We start from the raw sequence: 9731 nt of genomic DNA, 5'->3' as shown, positions 1-9731 counted from the left end.
AAAATATATCATATAGTTTGAAACAATTCAATACATATTTGTTAAATATTTATTCTGTGCTAGCATTATTTTGAGAGTTAAGGGAATTGCATTGAAAGAATCTGATCATATATCTTTTCTTCTCAATCCTCAATCTAGTGTAAAAAACAAACAAACAAAAAACCATGACCAGAGGAACATATATTTGGCATAGGCATATCTAATAAAACAGAAATGTAAATGCTATAAAAAATTAAAATAGTAGTCCTCTTTTAATCAGAGTGGTTTACCATTTAAAAATACATTGGACACATTCTTGATAAAAACTCTCAGCAAAGTGGGAATAGAGGGATCATACCTCAACATAATAAAAGGCTTATATGACAAACCCACAGCAAACATCATACCCAACAGGCAAAAACTAAAATCATTTCCCCTAAGGACAGGAACAAGACAGGGATGTCCATTCTCACCACTCCTGTTCAACATAGTACTGGAAGTGCTAGTCATAGTGATCAGACAAGATGAAGAAATAAAAGGCATCCAAATTGGAAAATAAGTAAAACTGTCATTGTTTGTAGATGGCATGAAACTGTACATAGAACACCCTAAAGACTCCATCAAAAAACTACTAGACTTAATAAATGTATTCGGCAATGTAGCAGAATACAAAATTAACATCCAGAAATCTATAACTTTTTTTATATACCACTAATGAACTCACAGAAAGAGAAACAAACCAACAAATACACAAACAAAAAAGCAATCCCATTTAGCATTGCACCAAAAAATTTAAGATACCTAGGAATAAGCTTAACTAAGGAGGTGAAAGACCTATACTCAGAAAACTACAGGACATTGAAAAAAGAGATAGAGGAAGACATGAACATTTGGAAGAATATACCGTGGTCATGGATTGATAGAGTCAGCATCATTAAAATGTCCATACTACCCAAAGAAATGTATAGGTAGATTCAATGCACTCCCCAGTGAAATATCAGTGGCATATTTCACAGACCTAGAAAAAAACTCTTCAAAAATTCATCTGGAATAAAAAAAGACTCCAAGTAACCACAGCAATCTTGAGAAAGAAGAGCAAAGTTGGAGGGATTACCTTACTAGATATCAAGCTATATTACAAAGGCACTGTTCTCAAAACTGGCTGGTACTAGCACAAGAATGGGCATATAGACCAGTGGAACAGAACAGAGAACCCAGAGATTTCCCCAAGCCATTATTCTCAATTAATATTTGACAAAGGAGGCAAGTGAATACAATGGAGTCAAGAGAGTCTCTTCAATAAATGGTATTGAGAAAATTTGACAGATACATGTAAAAAAAATGAAACTAGACCACTAACTTACACCATACACAAAAATAAACTCAAAATGGATAAAGGACTTAAACATAAGATGGGAAACCATAAAAATCCTAGAAGAATCTATAGGCAGCAAAATAGCAGACATTTTTCTTAACAATATCTTTAGCGATACAGCTCCTAGGGCAATGAAAACTAAGGAGAACATAAACAAATGGGACTACATAAAAATAAAAAGCTTCTGTATAGCAAAAGAAACCATCAGCAAAACAAAAAGAAATCTCACTGCATGGGAGAACATGTTGGCCAATGTTATCTCCAATAAGAGTTTAATCTCCAAAATTTATAGAGAACTCATATAACTTAACAAAATGAAGGTAAACAGTTCAATCAAAAAATAAATAAATACATTGGACAACCAGTAATAAAATATTGGTGCCAAATTGGATTTGGTAAAAGATAATATTATTCTTCTCACAAATAATTACAGAAGTAAGCATTTTGGGTCTGGTTCAAGAATGTTTTGCCATCCAAAACCTATTCTCCCTTCAACTCACTCTCTTCCCTGCTCATTTCCTAATTTAGTCATAAAATCTGTAGAGTTCCCCAAAGTTAAAATTATGAGTGACATAAGTACTGATAGGAATGTCATTTCTCCTGGACATAGAGATGGCTTCTGACTTTGCTTTGGGGGTGGGGTTTGAGGGGGGAGAAGGTTGTTCCTCCAGTTGAAAAAGGAGTTGCTCCCAGATGAAACCACAGCAAAGTCCATCTGTGGATCAGATCCTTCCACAGACTGAAAGCTTTATTACTCATCTGTAAATAGAAACCGAGAGCCATAGTTGACTAGAGATTTGGAGAAAGCATTCAATATGGGGGGAAAAGCATTTTTAAAGGTAAGTGGAAATAGAGACAATCACAGAAAGCAAAAGAAAAGTTTTTATGAAGTGTATTTAATACACTAAGTCACAGAAGATAATATTGCAACAATGAAACAGGAAAATATTAAAGATCATATCACCAGAGAACATAAAAGAACTTTTAGAAATTGTGCATAGCAAATATAGAGATAATGGGCTAACAGAGAAAAAGATATGAGTTTCCAAGGATTGCTGGAGGATGTCTAATTACTAAATAACAAGATATGAAGAAGATATAAAATGGGAAGCAGACGAGAAAATTACCAAAGTAGTGGTACACAAGATATTTTCCTAGAAAGGATGTCTCCATTATTGAAGGACAAGTACAAGGAAGTTAAAAGGAAAATAGATTTACATGAAGGCAAAATATCAGGGTATTTTAGGTCAACAGGAAAAATGAATATTCTTAAATTTCCCAACAGAAAAATTTGATATAAAAGGCGTCAATATTCAAATGACATTGGGCTTTTAAATAATAGTACTGTAATTGAGAAGACAAGAGATCAATACCTTAAAAATCTGAGAAAAAATTTTCACTTTGATTTCTAGACACAATTGATCAAATAAAAGAATATAATAAAGTTATTTTCAGATATGCAAAGATTTAAAGATCAATCTCTCTTGATCATTACTCAGGAAACTGGTAGCAAATATATTCTAATAATATAATGATGTTCATGAGGAAAATGGGATCCTACATAAAATAAGATGACTGATTAATTCACCTATTGAGACTTAGGTTGACCAGTGTGGGAAGTCTTACAGATTTATAAAACTAAAAAAAAGTCCAAATATTAAGTACAAGTGAAGCAAGACTTTGGATGATAAAGAAAATATAAGTACAAGTACACTAGGGCCCCAGTGCACAGATTGTGCACATTGAAAGGAAATTAATTAGAAGGTGGCTGGCTGAGGCGGGGTGGGTGAGATGGCTGGACACACCCTGGAGCCAATTTCCTGTGGTCCCTCCCTGGCTGGCGCACCTGGGGGGGGGGCGGGGGGGGGAGGACTGTGTGAGATGGGTCAGACACGCTCTGGAGCCAATCTCCCACAGTCCCTGCCTGGTTGGTCGCACCTGGGTTGACTCCACAGCTCGAAGGGCGCCTGCAGAGTGAGGGGGGTCCCTCTGGCAGGTGGGGTCCCTAAAAGAATATTTACATTGTTCTAATAAAATCCTTGATGATTAACTTTGGTATAAGAATAGCTAGAACCGCCCTAACTGGTTTGGCTCAGTGGATAGAGCATCAGCCTGCAGACTCAAGAGTCTCGGGTTCGATTCCGGTCAAGGGCATGTACCTTGGTTGTGGGCACATCCCCAGTAGGGAGTGTGCAGGAGGCAGCTGATCCATGTTTCTCTCTCATCAATATTTCTAATTCTCTATCCCTTTCCCTTCCTCTCTGTAAAAAATCAATAAAATATATGAAAAAAAAAGAATAGCTAGAACCTAGTTATTTTTAACCTGATTTTTATATATATTTTAAATTTCTCCAGTGATTTTAAACTTTTCTTTCATTATAGAACATATTAAATATAATTTAATCTTCTGGAATGCTCTATAAATCATAGCTATTATGTTTATGGTTGTACTAACATTGGATTGGGGTGTAGAAAACAAGTTGATTAATCTCTTCCTGTCCCCCTCAAATAAACTAAAAAAATAATAATTTTCACATTATGTTATTATTATAATTACATTGAGCTCAGAGGTAAAAATAAAATTATTGGGGAAATAAAAAATATATACTCAAAAATAAAATAATAAAACAAGCTGAAAAATAATTTAATAAAAGACAGTTAAAAATGTTTCACTATATAACCAGAAAGAAAAAAGAATATAAAGCAATACCAATAAAATATTAAACATTGAAAGGAAATGTAATAAGATAAAAGCCAATACAGTAGTCCCCCTTTGTTTGTGGTTGTGCTTTCTCCATGTTTTCAGTTATTCATAGGCAACAGAGATATGAAAATATTAAATGGAAAACTCCAGAAATTAATGATTGGTAAATTATAAATATTTCTGTGAATTCTTATGTCTCTGTCCAGCACCATCCTAGTGTTCTGCTTGGATGTGACTTATCCCTTTGTCCAGCATCTCCATGCTGTGTACACTCCCTGCCTGTAAGTCATCGTGGTTATCACATCAACTGTCATGGTTTTGCAGTGCTTGTGTTCAAGTACCCATTATATTCCTTATGCCAGCTGACCGGGAATTGAACCCCTAGCTTTTTGGTTTATGGGATAACGCTCCAACCAACTGAGCTATGCGGTCAGGGTTCAAGATTTTCTACCGCAGAAGATGAGTTGCAGAGAAAGTTTAAGAAAAACTGTTTTAAATCTACTAGTGAAATAACATATTTCTTAGAAAGGGATAGTGTCATCAAGGGAGATGTGAAGAAGGAAACACATTTGAGGAACAGCCAATCTAAGCATTAAGAGGAGAAAATCTAGTTAGGCTGTTGGGTATTCAATCTACCCAACACATATTTCTCTTGTTATCATGAATATGGTAGCCTCTTAGAAACTGCTACTATTGAATTATTAAATAATACAACTTACTTTACTTGGATTATATGCTAAATAGGCATTCTCCAGATCATTTGACTTCACATGCCACGGCCTGCAGGGAGAGAGCATTCATAAATCCACACAAGTATTCAGTCTATTCTACAACTATATTTCACACAATAAATTAAACCATAACAATAGTTTTTATATCCATTTTTATGAGCTTTGTTACCATGGGATGACATGCTTGAATCTAATTAACTCTGAGATACTGCAGGTTTGTGTTTTTGAACCTGGAAGGTCAAATCTTGAGCTTTGGTGAACACAGTGAGTTAAATGTTATCTTTTGAGGCTTTTTGTCATTAAACCAGTTCAGTTGAACTAATGAGAGCCTGCTGACCTTTTATTTTCTACAAACCTTAAAGTGGGTGAAAATATACTCACCAGGAAAAATTATAAATCACAGACTGGTGACATATGGCCATGCTTCTAAAAATTGTATAGATTTTGTTTATAAAACATGGAAATACAGCAAATAAGCATATCATTATGAATAACAATGATAAGCAAAGTTTAGCAAGGCAGAAAAAGGAGGAATATGGTAGTGAACTATAAAGTAATTAACTTTGTTTAGAACATTGGTTTCAAGAAGGAGACGGAAAGTTGAATTTTTGAGTATAGTTAATGGAGTACAGCACTAAAAAAACTGTATTTTCTACAGCTATCCTGCAATATTGCCAAATGTAATAGAGTAGAAAAGATCAAAACAAATAAACCTTCCAAAGATATGTTTTCATTAAAAATTGGCCACTAAAATCATTTGTAATTATATAGGGAGAGATTGAAAAATAAGGAAATTATTTTTTATTATGCCTAAAATGTTAGGTGATAAAAAAAAAAAAATGTTGGTAAAGACATGAAGAAAAGGGAACCCTCTTGCACTGTTGGTGGGAATGCAGATTGGAACAACCACTGTGGAAACCAGTATGGAGTTTCCTCAAAATACAAAAATTGAACTGCCTGATGACCACGCAATTCCACTTCAGGGAATATACCTGAAACCCAGAAGCAATGATTCAAAAGATTATATACACTCCGATGTTCATTGCAGTGTTATTTACAATAGCCAAGATTTGAAAGCAGCTCAAGTACCCAGCAACAGATGAGTAGATGGAAAAGCTGTGGTACATTTGCACAATGAAATACTACTCTGCTGAAAAAAAAAAAAAAAGGAAATCTTATCTTTTGAAGTAGCACAAATGGACCTGGAAATTTTTATGTTAATAAAAATAATCCAGTCAGAGAAAAACAAATACCATATAATTTGCATACCTGTATAATCTAATGAACAAAATAAACAAACAAAATAGAAGCAGGCTCATAGATATGTTGAACAGATTGACAGCTGTCAGAGGGGAAGGAGTTTGGGGGACTGGGTGAAAGAGTTGAAGGGATTAAATAAAAATAAAAATACTACCACCAACAAGAAAGCAGACACTGAGAACAGTATGGTGATTGCCAGAGGGAAAGGGGAATCGGGGAGGAAATGGTAGAGGGCAAAGGATAAATGGTGGCAGAAAGAGACTTGACCTTGGGGGGTGATTGCCCGATGCTGTATGCAGATGATGTGTTATAGAGTTGAAAACTTGAAACCTGTTTTATTAAGCAATGTCACCCCAATAAATTCAATTAAAAATGTTATTTGAAGTTGTATTTATTTATATCATCTCTTTGGAGTCATAGAAATGGAGTCTCAGTGAATAACATTGAAGTTATCCCACTCTATTAGATAGTCTAAATGTAAATTAATGACATATTCCAGCTTATATGTTTATCATGAGCATTTGTTTCACTTAAACCTATAGTTTTTATTATTTTCTATCTTCAGTTCTCATCATCAGGGATCTAATAAGGATGATGATTGCATTATTTTTTATGTTTGTTTCAATGAATATACCTAGTCAGCAGGCACCCAAGACCCAGGCTTCCCTCACAGCCCCAGCTTTATCCTGAAGGTCATCCAGAAGGATGTTTGGTCTAATTAACATATTGCACTTTTATTATTATAGATGATAGTGGAATTTATAGTCTAAGACTATGGTATCCTGAGTCTAAGAAAGGTAGGTATAATTTTGATTTAAATTTTTGTAATCCTTACCTGAGGATGTGTTTTTCGTTGATTTTAGAGGAAGAGGAAGTGAGGGAGAGCAAGTGGTAAGAGAGAACATGGATCAGCAGCCTCCCACACCTTCTCAGACCAGTGATTGAACCCACAACCTACATATGTGCACTGATCAGTAATTGAGCCTACAACCTCTTGGTATATAGAACAACATTCCAACTAGCTTAGCCACCCACTCTGGCCAGAACAGGAATAATTATCAATTAACAGTTTCCCTATCTATATCTATACTAATAAAAGAGTAATATGCTAATTAGACTGGGAGACCTTCCTGGAGACCTTCCGGATGTTCTTCTGGACAAAGCCATGGTGGCAGGGCTGAGGTAGAGACGGTTAGAGACCAAGAGGTGAGGGCAGTTGTGGGTGACCAGGCTGGTGGGGGGAGGGGCTGTTGAGGGTAAGCAGGCCATCAGTGGGGGTCAGTTGGAGGTGATCAGGACAGCAGGGGCCGATTGCCGGTTTAGGTCCGATCCCTGTAAACTGGCAGTAGGACATCCTTCGAAGGGTCCCAAATTGGAGGACCCTATATAATAAAAGGGTAAGATGCAAATTAATATCCCCCGGGGAACAGGCCTAAGCCAGCAGGTGGACATCCCCCGAGGGGTCCCAGACTGTGTGAGGGCACAGGCTGGGCTGAGGGACCCCCTTCCAAGTGCACAAATTTTTGTGCACCAGACCTCTAGTATATATATAGAAGCCAAAGTGACCAAACAACTGAACGACTGAACAACCCGTCAACCGGTCACTATGATGTGCACTGACCACCAGGGGGAAGACTCTCAATGCAGGAGCTACCTCCTGGTGGTCAGTGCATTCCCACAGCCAACCTCCCGCAGCCCCTCACCCCTGCTGGTCAAACTCCCACAGTCCCTTCCCCCAGGCAACCTCCCACAACCAATATCAACTTTGATCACCGGCCATGCTGAGAGACCCTACCCATGCACGCATTTGTGCAATGGGCCTCTAGTTAATAAATAAGTGAAAATATATTATTTCCTTTATTCTTCCTCCCAGATGACTTTGAAAATTAAACTCATAAATAAAGTGAGGAGGAGAAAAAAGATCATATTTTCTACAAAATCCCAAATCAACTCATGTGGAATATGTGATTGGACTTTCTGTTTTCTGTAATGGAAAAATTAATAAAATCATTCCTCATTACTAAGACATGTCAATCCTTTAATACATTTAACTTTTCTATAATATGTTTCTGTTTAACTCAATTGACCTTGTAGCAAATGTCCTCTGCATACCAATTATGGATTTAGTAATGTTACTGTAATCTTTGCTCATTTTTTAATGATAAAATGAAAACTATTTTTTTATAATAGCACACATATTCTGAGATAAATTTCATTCATAAACGTTGATATAAACATTTAGATATAATTATATTTTCTTAACAGGTCAATGAATTGTTTCCCAAGTGAATTCAAATTCTTATCAGTGCTGTACTTGTAAAGCTGTGATGCCACCAAGGATGTCGCTAGTCAGTATGGGGTATGCTGCAATTAGAGAGAAAAGAAAAGGCTTGAAATATAGACAATTGGATTTTAAGGGTTTTTACAAATTCTACTAATAATTATTTTCTAATATTTCAACAAATTATTATTACACTTATATAACTAAAATGTGTATTTGAGCCTGGCCAGTGTGGCTCAGTGGTTGAGCATTGACCTATGAACCAGGTGATTCCCAGTCAGGGCACATGCCAAGGTTGCAGGTTTGATCCCCAGTGTGGGGAATACAAGAGGCAACCAAACTATGGTTCTCTCTCATCATTGATGTTTTTTTTTTCATCTCTGAAATCAATGAAAATATATTTTTTAAAAATAAAATAAAGTTTGTGTTTGATTTTTTAATCATTGACTTGTAATATTTAAACAGAACAAGGTAGAAGAAAGAATTAAGAAAAAACATGTATTAAATTATTTGTAGTCATAAGTGATGTGAATATTTGCATATGTATTTATCATTTTTGGAAATATGCACCCATGTATGCATTATAGAGTCCATATATTATATATTTATTTGAATCATTTTGCTATAATAGTAATTTTACTTCTCCAAATTTAATTTTAGAGTCTCAACCCTTAAGTTGCAAAGACTTTTCATATGTTTTGATTCATTATTTTGGACTCATTATTCTCTTCCTTAGTGAATCAATTTTTCTCTATATTAAATCCTTCTTCTATATGTGCCATTTGTCATTAAAATATTGATGTTTTCTCTACTCCATCCTTGGATAATTGCAGTATCATTTAAGTGCCCTCCACTGAAAAAAAGAACTTGTACTTTTTTTTAATCTGTGAGTTTATGAGTTACATTAAATTATTTTCAAAACATCTTAATTTGAACATGTTGACAAATAAAGTTTACTTGAGGGACTGCAACTTTAAAACTTATGTATAGGTAGAATTTCTACTTTTTTTTTAAATATATTTTATTGATTTTTTTACCGAGAGGAAAGGAGAGAGATAGAGAGTTAGAAAAACATTGATCAGCCGCCTCCTGCACACCCCCCATTGGGGATGTGCCCGCAACCAAGGTACATGCCCCTGACCGGAATCGAACCTGGGACCTTTCAGTCCGCAGGCCGACGCTCTATCCACTGAGCCAAACCGGTCCCGGCAGAATTTCTACTTTTATAAGCACTTATAAATACAGTTTATTTAAACATTTCCATGTGCTTATAAACATATGGTTAATAGGTATTTTTCAGGTTTTATGTCTCCGATCAAATCCTCTCTTTTTTTTACAAAAGAGAAGATAAGGTCCTGAAAGGAGTATTAATAAATCTTCATATAAATTGGTACTTACAAA

This window comes from Myotis davidii, unplaced genomic scaffold (assembly GCF_000327345.1).
Source record: "Myotis davidii unplaced genomic scaffold, ASM32734v1 scaffold99, whole genome shotgun sequence".
NCBI lineage: Eukaryota > Metazoa > Chordata > Mammalia > Chiroptera > Vespertilionidae > Myotis > Myotis davidii.
The sequence above is the reverse complement of the archived record's forward strand: the minus strand, read 5'-3'. Positions refer to the sequence as shown.